The sequence below is a fragment of the Agrilus planipennis genome, unplaced genomic scaffold, assembly GCF_000699045.2.
Source record: "Agrilus planipennis isolate EAB-ADULT unplaced genomic scaffold, Apla_2.0 scaffold11, whole genome shotgun sequence".
In the NCBI taxonomy this organism is placed as follows: domain Eukaryota; kingdom Metazoa; phylum Arthropoda; class Insecta; order Coleoptera; family Buprestidae; genus Agrilus; species Agrilus planipennis.
The window spans coordinates 1,302,059-1,318,950 of record NW_020440736.1 but is presented as its reverse complement, the minus strand read 5'-3'; the positions used below and the strand labels follow the sequence as shown (position 1 = coordinate 1,318,950).

The following is a 16,892-nucleotide window of genomic DNA, read 5'->3' as shown; positions in this document are numbered from 1 at the left end:
GGGTAGAGGTAGACCTAGATTAGATTACTGTTCGCAAATAGTTAAGGATGTGGGCTGTTCTAGTTTTAGGGAAATGCGAAGTTTAGCTCAGGATAGGAAAGAGTGGAGGTACGTGTCCAACCAGTCTAAGGACTGATGACCTTATGATGATGACTATACATGCCGGAGTTGTTGTAACGAACGTTGCATTGAAGCGCACTCACGGCTCAAGCGATCCCCACTACGAACTCGACTACGTGACCAAGTAGAGGGGCGACATCCGTTGCATGATTTCGTTACATAACAACACACGAAACGAACTTACCCTACCGTACGTAAAGAAGTTTCACTTCAAAAAATTGTAGCCTTTAGAACTACAGTAAGCTTCTCATAGACATATGTCCAATCGCTTTAGTTTAATTTTGTCGGTTTTTTTGGATTATAATGTCAAAATTGTAAATCTTGAAAGACATTGATCTGATTTACGTACAACCGAAACTATCTATCTCATCTATTTGAATGAGGTTTTGAGAACATATTCTGTTGATAATAAGATTTGAATTATGTCCTGCAATTCTTAATGATTCTCCTCATATTTAATGTCTGTATTTGATGCTTTCGAATAGAAATGTTTTAAAGTTGCATACAGAATAATCTCTCTTTGAAATCATGAACTATTTTTTCTTTAGAGAGGAAGTTGGTGGGTTTCTGGATACCTACCTAAAATCAATATCACATTATGCTTCTTTGCAATAGAGCGCGCCGTTGTATTACTCTTGAACATTAACGAAAACCAGAAAAGAAATATAATTTTATGGAATTTTGCAATTTACTGGTCATTCCAAGATAAGTAAAATTAATTTCATCACTTCATCCTGTCAGAAAAATTTGAAATCTTAAAAATCAAATACTATCATACGATTAATTTTTATGAAAATATCGTATTTTAAAAGTTAAACTTCGTAATAAAATAATGATAAATAATTTAATAAATAGGTACTTTTCATCCTATTCAAAGAGTAATAAAGGCAGTTAATTGAAATTGAATTATGAAACCGAATCTCATCAAGGTCCTCCCAATCTCAAAAAAGAATTTTCAGTGAGATCTAAGCTGTAGAGAGGATGCTATAACACTGAAACATTTTTATCGCAGCCCAACTGTAATTAGCTTTTGGACACGTTACCAATTTTTTAAAGTGAAAGTTTTCAGTATGAGTTTCCAATGTGAGTGTTTTTTTTAGGGCACGCCTCTGTAAGATTGATGAACTAAAATGGTATCTAGGCGTACCAGAATAGATCAAAATTTTTTGAATAGAACTGGATGCATTACGGAAATCAAAAAGGAAAAGAACGGATAGGATGGTGGAACATCTTCTGAGATATCAAGGACTAGTTAGAGACATACCAGAAGCAGAAACATGAGTACAGAGTGGCAGAAGAAGGATTTAAGATGTTCTGGTTTTTGGGAAAATAAAATATTGGCTTAAGAAGCAAACAATGGAGACTTGCCGAACCAGTATTTGGACAGACGACTTTGTAGTGATGATATTTTTGCTTTCCTGTTAACAGTTCATGTATTTTCCCATGTAGGAAATCACAACACGACCGAGCTTGATCCAAGCATTCAATTCTGGTCCGAGATTGGCAAACAATAATGGACCAAGCATTGCAAACGCCTGATTTGTTACTTCAAGAATTGGGGAGAAATATAAATCCAAAATTGGGTAGCCAAAATTGTACTAACAACAACGATATTAACTCAAGATTGAGCAGCTAATATTATACCAAAACTTGATGAACAAAATTAATCCGTAATTGCCTCCGTTACCCAGTATTGAATATAGCTTGGCGAAACGTTTATATGCCTAGTCTTAACACACGAAGCTTGGCTGAACTTGGATCCAAGATTAGCAAGCGAATGCTTGTCTGCTCAGCATTAGACCAAACTTGACAAAACGCTAATAGACCTAGCCTTAGCATTTAAGGATTGCCAAACTTTAGACTAGTATTGATTAGTCAGTGTCTGGTTGTCCCAGTTTTGGGTCAAACTTGGCGAAACGTTAATGTGCCTAGTCTTGGTATTTGAAGATTGATAGATCTTTGGACCAATATTGATAAGCCTATGTTTGGCTTCCCACTTCTGGTCCAGGTTTGGACCTGTCGTTAAATCTATTCAATTCAATTCTAACACTGTTAATTTTTGACCGACGCATAATTTCTCTTTACCATTACTAACAACAACTTAAAAACATGTTTTTCGAATTGTTCCATTTGATTTTATGGATTCCTAAATACGCTCTACTCATTTTCATACCTAAATGATATTTTTACAGTGCGAACGAAACGATGCTACTGAATAGTTTAAGAAAAATGTATTTGTTATTAATTTTATAACCAAAAGAATAACGTAATGGCGCTTCTGGTTGTTGCCTAGAGTTAGTCTAAGCAGCAACCACAGGCGCCACTACGTTTTTCTCCTACCTCTGGTCATTTTAGACCAAAGAGAAAGGAAACAATCTCCTTCCCGACGAGCAAATTAACTCCCCAATACCTTATACAAATTTCAGAGTATAATTAGGGTTATCAAGCGATTGAAAGCTTGGTATTTTATAATTATATTAATTTCCAGTAGCTACTAATGCTGAGGGCGGGACAGTCCTTCCGAATTACGCCGGATGTAGGACAGAAGACCCTCTTGATTCTCCTTTTAGGAATCATGGGAATAAATGGGTGATACTTGGAATGAGAAAGATGAGACGAACGAAATGAAGACAGAAGAGGGTGAAAGATTATTTGTGGAATATTACATTTGCCTAAGTGATCATCCAAGCAATCCACAGAAAAACTTGTATCCTCCAGAATGTTAAGCAATGGTCTAAAGTCTAAATATTTTGGTATGCCGTTCAGTCCGTAACTTCCATACACGTAATGACGCTCCTACCAACAGTGTGGAAGCTAGATATTTTGTAAACTAGCCACGGTGTTGATGCGTAACCCACTGTTTATACTAGTGTGCTACTTTTCTACCTCCCCATCTCCTTACGCAAATAATCATTAGAAATGGAAACGGTATTATCATGATAAGGTCGTCAGTCCTAAGACTGGTTGGACACGCATCTTCCCATTTCCATAAAACTAGAACATCCCATATCCTTAACTATGTGCGACAGTAATCTAATCTAGGTCTACCTCTACTCCTCCTACCTCTGGCTTCTGCCTCTAATACGTCTCTGATTAGACCTTCATGCCTGAGGAGGTATATTACCAACCTATCTCGCCTGTTTTTTATTAACTTCCATAGCGTCGTCTGTCCTCATATTCTTTCTAATACTTCTTCATTACTAACCTTCTCTATCCACTGTATCCTCATCATTCGCCGGTAACATTACAACGCTCCTAACGCTTTCCTTTTCGGCCGCGCCCATCGTTCATGTTACTTAAACAGTATTACAGAAATAATACAGTGATAACTCGAGATACGAGTTGAATTCGTTCCGTAACCTTACTCGTACCTCATAGCAATTTTCCCCATTGAAGTTAATTGAAATGCCATTAATCCGTTCCAGCCCCAAAACTTCTACTCCCAAAGATCTCTTTTATCTCAATTGTAGAGATAACCTTGTCCCCCTCTGGCTCTTTCTCGAAACCAATTTCTTGCAGAATCCCCGAAAGCTGCTGCGACTGTAATTCTTGTAATTCCTCGTTCGTCAGTTCCTGAGAGTGCTCCTCGACGAGCTCGTTTACGTCTCTCTCATCCATCACCAGGCCCATGGATTTTCCCAGAGACACTCCACTGGCACTTCGGGTTCAAATCCTTCGAAGGTCCTTTCGGCTACAGACTCAGGCCATAGCTTCTTACATGCAGAGGTCTAGGTCCTCGTTGTAACACTCAGCCTAGGCCTGATCAATAATTCTGGGGCACATCACGATGTTAAAGTGGTCCTTCCAGTACTCTCGAAGGGTGAGGTTTGTGTTCTCTGTCACCTCAAAGCAGCACAGAACAGGATATTGGAGTACAGCTTTTTAAAATTAGAAATCACCTGCTGATCCATGGGCTGCAGGATAGGAATGGTGTTCAATGGTAGATAGAGAACCTTTATAGACTTGAACTCTTCGAGGTTCGGTGAGTGAGCAGGAACATTTTCGAGAAGGGCTTGCAAGGATAGGTTGTTTTCCTGTAGATATTTTTTAACAGAAGGGCCAAAAACCTCGTATCTCAAATGTCGCTCGTTTTTCAAAACAAAACCTCGCTCGCTCGACAGCTCGTATCTCAAATAACTTGTATGTTAGGGCACTCGTATCTCGAGGTACCGCTGTATTTACAATTTACAAATTTTGTTAATACTTCTTGTTGTAATACAGGGTTTGTCCGGAAAGTAATAGGACTGAGTCGATTTAAAAAAATTTATTGAGCCAATCGTTACAATTCTTTAAAAACTTTCAAAATAGGCTCCTTTTGCGTCGATGCAACGCTGCCAGCGCGATTTCCAAGCATTGAAGGCATTCTCCGGAATAGTCTTAAGAGCCGCGGTGCATGCTTCTTGGATCCCCTCTGTCGTCTCAAAATGCTTGCCTTTCATCGGCCTTTTCAGGCGAGCAAACAAAAAACAAGTCCGGCGGGGGCACATATGGGCTGTAGGGCGGCTGCGGAAGCCTTGGGATACCGGCCTTGGTCAGGTAGCTGTCCACAAGAAAGGCGGTATGAGCCGGGGCGTTGTCGTGGTGAAACTTCCAGTCGGCTGCGATGTCTTGTCGGTCTGAGTTCAAAACTTCGCGCACACGAGTCACATTTGTCGAAGTCGAAGATCTTCCAGCACGGTCTCCATTGGCGACCTCTTCCCGTCCCTCTGAAAAGGCTTGGTGCCACCGAAACACACCACTTCTTGCTAAAGCAACATCTGGGTAAGCCTGCTTGATCATATCAAACGTCTCTGTCGCAGATTTACCCAGTTTCACACAGAATTTAATCGCGTACCTCTGCTCCAACGAACGCTGCATTTTCGGCTTGCACCACTCACAGAAACACGTCGCGCGAAAAGGCCTGATCTGACTCTCAAGGTTCTCGGAGACAACTCACCAGCCGCTCGTTCGTTAGCTAGGAATGCCCTCTACCGAATCCAGTCGGTGCGCGCACGCTCCGAAGTACATTCGCGGCGGAAGGAAATCAGTCCTATTACTTTCAGGACAAACCTCGTATGTTTACTCGCAACTTCAATACTCACTAACGCTACCTAGCGGCTTTCTTGGTAAATGTTTGTACATCTTTTTCCAATTTTGATTGAAATATTTATGAATCTTCTGTTACCAGAATCAAGGAAGGAGGACTCCGAACCTGCGGCCATTTACATGAAATAATCTTCACAGAATCTCAAAATTTCCAGAATTTTACTTTTTATTACTAAAATGCTCGTGCCGCGGGTACCGCGTAACAAATTATACTTCAGAAGTAATATTGTAAAACCGTATGGGAAATCCTGAAGACGCGTTGTGTCAGGAGAGCCTTGAAGCACCATAATGTTCAGAAATTATTTTTTTTTTTAATTCTTTTGACTTCCTTTCTATTACAGTCGATTACGGGTCTCTCTTGAAATTTTAATTTCGCCAAAGAACATTCAATGTTCAAATAGAAAAACCGAGAGGGATTTGCACGATCGCGTGTATGTAAAGAGACAGGCTAAAACGGATGAAAGAAAGCCGATGATGATTAAGACGGAACGCTAAGAGAAACGAAGAGGATTTGCAAATAATCTCGCTAATATACATGCGAACCCCTAAAGCCGGGCCATACGGGTCTGCACGCTCTGTGCTGTTGTCTATTAAAAACCGCGGCTTAACTTCCCTCTCCGATTCTAATTGAAGGGGTTGCATCTCTTTGCCGACGAATACATGAAAACTGTGTGATGCGCGAGTGTCAATACATTCTACGTTTTACAACTATTAAGATCGACCTCGCTCCCTTCATTAAGGTTTGCCCCTCGCAATACCAATCACATTTATCCAAATCTTACATAAAACTCTATTCAAAATAATCGCCATGTCAAAAAAAAAGTATGAACCAGTCTCTGTTTACCAATATTCGTATGCATGAGAGGTGAAAGAGTTGAAGCTAATATAAATTGCAGATAAAAATGATGTCAGTGATTTTCAATAATATATATACTACCATAAAACGCAATCTGTTTCGAAAAAAGTAGTTTTAATATTTCTTCTTTAGTCAGTTCTAGTATTGACTACATTAAACTAGAATTAGGAAATATTTTCAGTTTATTTTTGTTGTAACTAGTCACATTTTGCTTCATCATCATCATCATAAGGTCGTCAGTCCTAAGACCAATTGGACACGTACCGCCACTCTTTCCTATCCTGAGCTAATCTTCGCATTTCCCTAAAACTAGAACATCCCACATCCTTAACTATTTGTGAAAAGTAATCTAATCTAGGTCTACCTCTACTCCTCCTAACTTCTGTTTCTGCCTCTATTATGTATCTGACTAGACCTTCATGTCTGAGAAGGTGTCCTACAACCTATCTCTCCTATTTCTCATTGACTTCCACAGAGTCCTCTGTTCTCCTGTTCTTTCTAATACCTCTTCATTTCTAACCTTCTCTATCCACGGTATCCTCATCATTCACCTGGAACGCTTCCAACCTTTTATTTTCCGCCGCGCCCCGTGTCCATGTTTCGCACCTGTACAATGCCGCGCTCCAAACATACACCTTTAACAATCTTTGTCGAATTTCTAAATTAACCGTTCGCGGTTTGGTTAAAACTGCTAAATTCCAAGTATAATGTAAAGATTATGGTTAAGACAGATTCGTAGATCGCAGACCGTAAACTGTGACTAAAGGACTTTACAGATTCTTTTTTAAATTGTTTAATTATTTTCACCCAGTCTTTTTTGACGTATATGCTTAACATCATAAGAATTCTAAAATGTCCGACAAGGTCCATAAAGATATTGACTTGTCGAACTGAGTCGATGACTTAGCTACTTCTACGTGGTAGACATGTAAGCAAACAGAACAAAAAGTACATGGGGGCCATATTCTATCGAAAGCATCATATATGGATCACGATTTCGATTTGATTGCATCTTGGAAACGTCGAAAACAATTTCAACAAAATTCGAACCGTAAAAACAGTAAAAAATTATGTGAAAAAGGAGATTTTGTAATGAAATCAAAGTGGACTACCAACACTATTGGCTATTTTATGATGCAAAGAATGTAATAATGTCCCTTATTTTGTTTAAATTTGTATTTCAGTACGCTCGAAATCTTTGATTGATATTTACAAGAATGCATTTCAATTTCCTACCCATGTTGGGTTTGTGTTTACGAATTTTGACCGTTGAAACTACCACTTTATCATATCGCCTGTATTTATTAAATAAAGCAATGCATTATTATAACAGCCTTTTAGGCAATTCAGAAAATATTATCACTTATCACCCTACCTTGGTCCCGGACGTATGAGTAGTCTTCGTCTCTTGTTTCTGCATACAAGATCGGTCCATTTCTGCATGGTGTAACTCCAATGACTACCACAAAAACTGTCAACAAAGAAAATCAACTTAAGTCTGTTTCTTCATGCATCAATTAAAAACATTTTGAGCATTAAAATGTGAGTGATCATAAAGGAACAGGCTTGGTTTTCTAAATATCGGAGCAATGTTCAGCTTTTACTAATATATTGAAAGCTTTAGCAAATGGAACAAAATTTTAATGCGTAGATTCTTGAAACATAAGAAATTAAGAAAATGTTTCTAATTCGTTTGACATTTTAAGTTTTTTCTGCCAATAGGTTGTCTATATTATTCTAACATTTATGTATTAAAAGATAATCTTCCACTATCTTATTTTCTGCACTTACTGCAATATTTAACTAAATATACATACTACTAAACTTCAAAAACACATTTGGGCGTTTTATTTACATCAAGTACTGATGCTAGTGAGCGGGCAGTTGTTCTCGATCTACATTGTGTAAAGCCGGAGGGTAAGGCGGAAGGCTCTCGTTTGCCTTCATTTTGGAATTGTGGGAATGGAAAATATTTTCAGAGAGAGACAGGTGAGGCTGACAAGATAAAGACAGAGGAGAAATGAAAGATTATAATCTGTGATATACCTATTACTACCCAGTATTTGTCTAAATAAATCATCAGACAAGGAAACTGCAGAAAAGCTAATTCTTCCGAATGCTGAGTTATGACCTTTTGATCTAGACCCCAACAACGAGCATGGCCTAATACAGGTTTAGACCATTACTTAGCATTCGATAGGACATCGATTCCATTCCGAGTCTTCTACCCTTGTCCAAAATTTTCTATGGTTTCCTTGGACTACTTAGGACATCGATTCCATTCCGAGTCTGTCTACCCTTGTCCAAAGTTTTCTATGGTTTTCTTGGACTACTTAGGATATCGATTCCATTCTGAGTCTGCCTACCCTTGTCCAAACTTTTCTATAGTTTCCTTGGACTACTTAAGATAGCTATTCCATTCCGAGTCTGTCTACCCTTGTCCAAACTTTTCTATGGTTTCCTTGGACTACTTAGGGCTTAAAGCAAATGCTGCGGCTGTAATAATTCACTAATTTCACCCTCTTCTGTCTTCTTTTCATCCGTCTCATCTTTCCCATCCCAACCATCACCTACCCATTCCAGCGATTCCTAAAAGAAGGCTGAAGAGGCCCTTCCACCTCCTATTCTCCGATGTTTCTCGGAGGGATTGCCCGCCCATCAGCATTAGCAGCTGGTGGGTATAAAGCACCCAGAAATTAAAAAGAATTAGACCGCTAAACCATGCTGTTCAATTGATCTTTGATGAAGGTGTAATCACCTATACTATTCTTTCACCCCCTTTCTTCCCTCACTCTCACTCTCTCCCTGCCTCTAAATAATTTCCCCCAAACCAAAACCGAAGCAATTCTTCACATGTGTCGAAAAACGAAAAGGGATGACAATATGATCGCAACCTCCACCACATGTTGTATCCCCCGTGCCATTTCTTGTGTAGCAATTTACAAATTACTAACCGCTCCTCAACTATACAATATATTATAATAAAGAAATGAAATTCCACTCCATAACAAATGCGCCATTATCATCTAGACCAATAGGGCGACACAGAGAGAGTGTGTAAATACCAACATTCAATTGTCAAAATGCTGACTCGTCGCAATTACTTTTGTTGTAACGCTGTCGAGGGTGTTAATCACCATTCACACTATTTATTAGTTGTTTAATGTTCTCCGATAAATTTCGACATGGACAAAACCAATTACAGTTTGACATCAGTGGCGGATATAGTAAATGATCTATCGATTGTGGACGATGATGAAATTAGTGGCATATATTTTCGTTTATACGAGCGACATTCAGATTAATAATATTATATGTATATATATCAAATATATGAAATCCTATGACATTGTTAGTTACATAATAGTGGATTAATATGCAATATTAATTTGAAATCATATTTTCGATTTTTTATTTACCCACTACAAATTACCTCAAATTAATGAGGGAAAAACTGTTGCTGTTGTCACACCCCCGCCGGGAATCGAACCCGGGACCTTTGGCTTTACGCACCAATATTCTGACCACTAAACTACGAGAGGTGACAACAACAACCACGACCAACCGACCTACAAGGTTAACGATCCGTCGAACTAATGTAACTATATACTGAATATACTATGATTAAACATACATATAATTTAGATATCTTTTAGAAGTGAGTTAGTTTAATATGAAATATTATTCTGAAAATTCATTTCTGAATTTTTTACCCACTACACGCTACCTCAAATTAATGAGGGAAAAATTGTTGCTGTTGTCACACCCCNGCCCAATTTATACTTCGATCTGCTTTGTCAGATTACTAAATCTTAAGATACTGATTTCAATCCGGCAACAAAAGTAGTCAAAGAAGAATTTAAAAGGAGAAGACGAAAGCACTCAGTGAAATTTCCAAATCAACTACAACAATATATAGATAAAAAAACCTTTCAACGTGTGATTTAACAAAAGGAATATGATACGACCTGACCTGACCTAACTCCACCTGACCTAACCCGACGTGACCTATACCGACACAACCTGAAACAATCCGACTTAAAATGACCCGACCTGACCGGACCTAATGCAGCACTAATTAACCCGACCTGACCCGTTCCAATGTGACCTGATCATACCTGACTCGACCCAGCCTAACCCGACGTAACCTAAACTGCAGACCTGACCTGATTTGAACTGAAATGATGCGACTTCACATGACCTCATCTAACCGAGCCCAACCTTACCGGACTTGACCTAACCCGACCCGTCCTGACCTGACCAGACCGTACTTCGCCTGACCGGACCCGACATCACCTGAACCGACCTGAGCTGATGACGCAAACCGACTTTGCCTGACCCGTCCCTGATCTGATCTGACCTGACCCGACGTGACCTCACCTGACCGGACTTGACCTAACATGACCGAAAATGACACAATTTGACCTAACCGATTAGACCGGACCCGACCTAATCTGAGCTGACCTGACCTGATTCAAAAGGGACATGACCCGACCCGCCACATGACGACCTAGCCTGACCTAACCCGTCGCAATGCAACCTGACCCGATCCGTCCCGACCTGATCTGAACTGACCCCACATGACTTCACCCGACCTAACAGTACCCTATTCGACCGGACCTGACCTAATAGACCTGAGGCGACCTGACCTGAACCGACCCGACTTGACCTGACCCGACCCAACGCGGCCTTACCGGACCTGACCTGACTTGACATAACATGATCTGACCGGACCTGAAATGGTACGACCTAGTGACCCTACTTGATATGACACGACCTGACCGAACTCTAAAACTAGAACATCCCACATCCTTAACTATTTACGATCAGTAATCTAATCTAGGTCTACATCTACTCCTCTTAATTTCTGTTTCTGCCTCTGATATATCTTTGACTAGATCTTCACGCCTGAGAAGGTGTCCTACAAACCTATTGCGCCTATTTCTTATAAACTGTCATAGAGTCCTCTGTTCTCCTGTTCTTTCTGATACCTCGTGATTTCTAAATTTCGAACGCTTCTAACCTTTTCATTTCCGCCACGTCCACCGTCCATATTTCGCACCCGTGCAGCGCCGCGCTCCCAACATACACCTTTAACAATGTTTTTCGAATGTCTAAATTAACCGTTAATTAATTAAAAGGAATATATTTTAAAAAAAAACTGAAGGATTCGTGATAGGCATTTAGAAATCTGAACATATAATCAATAACAAATAAAATACGACTACCTCCAAGGGTACACGGAATATATGACCAAACGATTCGACAACAATGCATACCCGTATAATTCTATATGATTTGTGGAAATACAATTTGTATCCAACGACTTAGTATAATTATGCATTTAATACCGGCATATGAAGGGGATAGACCTACAGTTTCCTTAGTTGAAGTGAAACAATTTTTTCCAACTCAAAACCAGCAAACCATCCCTATCTCCCTGTTTCCGTCGAGAGTCCGTTCGTTTTATAGAACGCAGCTTTTTGAACTCATCCAGTAAGAGAGACAGTTGAGTTGAAAGAAGACAATCATCTCGCTCCTTGAAAATGGACTACGCCTTTCAATGCTACTTTACAAAAATGCATTTCTCCTCCATTAACAGATAAAAAGCATAGGGGATGATAGACGGTACCAGTCAAGTGCACCCTCGTATGCCACGTAAACACGGTGGTGCAGAAGAATCATCCTCTGAACGAGAAGCGAACTCGTTCTGAATAGATTTGAATCATTGTTCCATAATATACGGATGTATACGCATATATGTGTACAGTGTACATGTATGTATGTGCATATATACTCCTCTATCTTTGTGTAGGTGTACATCAGGACAGGTATTACAAGGACCAACACATGACAGAGGCATTAGATACGTATCTGCGAACGCGGAAAATTATGCATATTCAATTCCCGAATTGATACTGTAGATACATATACATGTGTATGTGAATGCATTTGTTGATGATTGCGGAAAGTTGTATCTAGTGGTACTTGATGCACAAGGTTACAGGGGCATACAAAGAATAGAAGATATTTGTTTTCTCCTAATTCCACATAATATCTAATGCAAATAAAAGTGATACCACACCACTTGTTTCTTTCGGGTTCAATCACTGTGAAGCATTTTTAGGACGAGTTGCCATTTAATTAAGATTTAGATCGATCTAATAAAATAATTCGAAGTGGTCTGTTTTCTGTCGAAACTCGAACTTTTTGGATCTCATCAGCGCGTCGCAGAACACAGACCAACTTTTACCTGCTGTCTTAACAGCGCGTTTTATTTATCACGTTGAGGTTAGCTACGCCGGGATTCGTTTCAGCAAGTAGATATCCATATATTTAAATTGACCTTGTTGGAGCATACGTAATCCTAAAATGTAGCATCGTACTACAGATGGCGTTTACCGCGTCATTTGTGGTATTTTCTAGATCGATCCATTTGCCCTAATAAAATCCTCCGTATACTAAATTTTGTCGAAATTGTTACTGCTTATTTCTTTCTGTTAGTCATATGACCTTTCAATTTCTGTTACCATTTTACTGCTTAATTTTATCACTAATATCTTCCAGCATCTACAGTCCTTATCAAGCCTCGATAGAATTAATGCAAGTTTTGCAAACATGTCTAGCACCTCCGCCGTTTTTACTATGAGTGAATATATAAACCAGTTAACTTTGTCGCAATTTCTTATAAGATGTATTATATATACCGACCGCAGAAGGTCAAAAACTGGACCGCCAAAAACTTTTTTAAAAGTAAATTACTCCAAATAAGTCATTTAAGAAAAAATTTCTGTAGACGACAACGTATGTTTGCTTTAAGCGCCACTCTTATCATTTTTTGGAGGAAGGAATATAATCTATACACCGAAGACGCGATCGACATCATTAAAGACAGTACAACTGTAGGGATAGACGTGCAAGGGCAAAAGATTAGTATGCTTAGATTTGCAGATGATATATCTAGCAAAGAGGAGTTAGAGATAGTTTTAAATAAAATGGTAGCGATGTTGACAAAACAGTATTGTACGAAAATAAATAAAAGTAAAACAAAAATACTGGTATGCAAGGGAAAAGAAAGTATGGAAAGAGAGAATATAAAGATACGAGACGAAAAATTAGAAGAAGTGGATGATTTTAGGTATTTAGGAAGTCAGATAAATCAGGACGGAAGGAGTAGAAGGGATAAAAAGCAGAGGATAGCGCAGGGTCGAGTCGCCTTCAATAAAAAGAAGTGATCACAAACGATTAATCTAGAAATTCGAAAAAGATTGTTAAAGGTATATGTTTGAAGCGCGGCGCCGTATGGGTGCGTAACATGGACGGTGGGCGCGGCGGAAAAGTAAAGGTTAGAAACGTTCGAAATGTGGTGTTATAAACGAATGACGAGGATACCATGGATAGAGAAGGTTAGAAATGAAGGGTATTAAAAAGAATAGAAGGAAATGCGAAGATTAGCTCAGGATAGGAAAGAGTGGAGGTGCGTGTTAAACCAGTCTTAGGGCTAGCGACCTTATGATGATTATGATGATGATGAGATAGCAAGGTAAGCGCCACTCTTATCGTTTTTTGGAGGAAGGAATATGTTTTTTCTGGACCACAATAAAAATTTACAATACATCGGAACCCCACCTATAATTACATAACCCCTTGCCTACATCAACTGGCGGGCCGTAGTCGCAGAAAATCAAAAACTGGACCTCCAAAAATTATTTGAAAGTAAATTACTCCAAATAAACTATTAAAAAAAAACTGTTGATAACAAAGTATGTTTGAGCTATCGTCAATATTTTTGGAGGAAGCAATATATTTTTTTCTGGATATTTTTCTTTATTCGCAGTCCTGCATACAGACTGCACAAAAAAAAAATCCAGAATATCAACGGTAAAGATCACTCATCATTGGAAATATCTAAAGTCAAACTGTTTTGTTTTCTTTTCCTTTTTAATCGCAGTTTTTGAATATACGACCTTATTATTAAAAATCCCTTTAAAATCCTCCACAATTGATGCATCTGCATATACCTCTGTTAACGAAACACTTGAACAAACGTTCTGTTATCTGTTTCCGTTTCACGAATTTTACGTTAATTCCGACGCAGCCGCCACTGATACCGTAGCTCCCACACTTATCGATATCGTTTCGATTGATTTGCACGGCAAAAGTGCACTCACTCATCCCCTTCTTACTCTACACCGAGTACATGCAACACATGTATAATTCATATAAACGTAATTAAAAAAAGAAATTAAATGTGGTCCAATATGACGGTCTAACATCACCGTTATTAGATGTTACCAGAGATGTGATCTATTGGAAATACTTGCATTTAGAATGCAAATACAAAATTAAAAATACGTATTTTTATCTTGCATTTAAATACTTTTTGAGAAAAACATTTTGTACTTTATTTAAAATACTTTTCCAAGCGTATTTTCTATTTGTAAAATGCAAAATACGTGCATTTAGAATGCAAATACAAAATTAAAAATACGTATTTTTATCTTGCATTTAAATACTTTTTGAGAAAAACATTTTGTACTTTATTTAAAATACTTTTCCAAGCGTATTTTCTATTTGTAAAATGCAAAATACGTTTTTGTCCTTAAAAGTTTTTCTAGTATCACCGATCAAACATTACATAAAATGATGAATGCAAGTTGCTCACATTGNAGAGTCAATTATATAATATGTATTTTTCTTTACTGCATTTTATTAATGTTCAATTTGAGGGAATGCCAACTGATAGTTCTTATTGAGAAATGGGCCTGCGAGGACGAACTGTAGCTGTGTGTTAAAGAGTACACGTACGCGATCAGAGCTCAAACAATGGTAATCTGTAATCTTGTCAATAAGATCGGATATTTCTTTTTTTTTGCAATTATATGATATAACAGATGGTTGTCGTTTTAGTCTAGTCAAAACTCCAATATTTAAAAAATAAACAAATACCTGCAAGGTTTTCTTAAAAAATATTTTATTTAGGCGAATGATAAGGATAACGTGGGTAGAAAAGGTTATAAATGAAGAAGAGGTATTAGAAAGAATAGGAAAACAGAGGACTCTACAAAAGTCAATAAAAAATAGGCGAGATAGGTTGGTTGGACACCTTTTCAGGCATGAAGGTCTAGTCAGAGACATATTAGAGTCAGAAACAGAAGTTAAGAGGGGTAGAGGTAGACCTAGGTTAGATTACTGTTCGCAAATAGTTAAAGATGTGGAATGTTCTAGTTTTGGGGAAATGCGAAGATTAGCTCAGGATAGGAAAGAGTGGAGGGACGTGTCCAACCAGTCTTAGGACTGATGTCCTTATGATGATGATGATGATTAAGTAAATGTAGAAAATTAAATAGATACCTACTACAAAAAATGTATTTATTTGGAAAAAGTATTTTGAAAATACATATTTTGCATTTAGCAATTAAAATACAAAAGGGAAATCTATTTTATATTTTACATTTGAACCATTTTACACATCTCTAGATGTTACCCGTCATCGTGGACGATCGCAATTGTATAGGGCATACATTTTTCATTTTCTCTTTACATATGTTCCTTAGACATGGACAAAGTGAATGTGCCGGTATTTACCGGTACATGTATAATTTGGGACAACAAAGAATAGCAGGATTTTTGGAAAGTACGATAAAAATTCTAATTTAAATGCAGCAAATATGACCGGTAGCAGATATAGTAATCCAAAGACATCGGCTTAGTTAAAATAAGCCGAACGAGAACGTTGGCAAAATTTGGTTTGTGATGCCCTCTTTATGTATCAGTAATACATTGAACTGAGTTGAAGATAGAGTTAATAAGGAGAACCAAAGAAGTCTGGGAATCGCACGTGCATATTTTTTTAAATAAATTCTGGCCTGTATTACTGGATGGTGAATCCTATAACTGCCGTATGATTTTGACAAATGTTCTTAACTAGCCCTTCATGTCTCAAAACGTGTCCTACCATTGCATCTCTCCTCTACTTCCAATACCTCCCCATTCTAACCTTTTCTATCTCCGGTATTTTCATCGTCCTCCTGTAACACCACATTTCAAAAGCTTCTAGCTTCTTCTTTTCTACCGAAGCTTTGCACCCCTTATAGAGTCGTACTCCAAATATACATTTTTTTGGGTCAGATGTCAGAGCCTAAAGTCTAAAGTTCATTCTATTAGGCAAAACACGTGTATCCGTTCTTCAAATTGTTTTTGTGTTAATTATAAGCGTTTTATCAGATAACTGATAATTATGATATACCAAATAGGTTACAGAAAAATGGAGCACACCAGTTTCATTATGAAGAATATGATGATGATGATAATTAGTGTCCGACCGAAACTGGTTTTTACGACCGAAACCGAAACTGAATTTCGGCAACGATCTCAGTTTCGGCCGAAACCGAAACCGAAACCGAAACTTCCTTATAAGGATCATGTTTTGAGAGAAAAATAAAGAAAACGTTATTATAATCAGTCAGTTCTATTTTTTTATCTTTAAATCACAGCTCTGCAGTCTTTGACATTTTCACTTATTGATAATCAAATTAAAATCAACATAACAACCCCTCATTTAAGGAAATACTTTAATTGCGCCTTAAAAATACTTAAAATAGGTGAGATGTTTATTTGAGTAAGTATAGTAGGCTAGACTCATTTTTCTTTTGAAGATTATTCATGCTTTTTTTTTATATAATATTACTTTTGTTATTGTTACCTAATATCACAATAGGTATAGGAACTTAATATTTAAGTAATAAACAAAACAAAATAAATCACTTTTATCTTAATTAAGAACAAATTAACTCTTTCTAAACTTAATTCGTCATGTTGAACGCGCCGA

General features: G+C 37.9%; 1 protein-coding gene across 1 annotated transcript in view; it reads right to left on the bottom strand.

Annotated features, from left to right (window-relative positions):
- The window catches only part of LOC108733815 (carbonic anhydrase 2), a 123,773-nt gene that overhangs the window by 65,333 nt on the left and 41,548 nt on the right, over positions 1-16,892 (bottom strand). Inside the window, exon 2 of the mRNA XM_018465139.2 lies at positions 7,437-7,532. The gene's annotated coding sequence lies outside the window, so the exon portion shown is untranslated. The remainder of the gene's footprint in view (positions 1-7,436; positions 7,533-16,892) is intronic.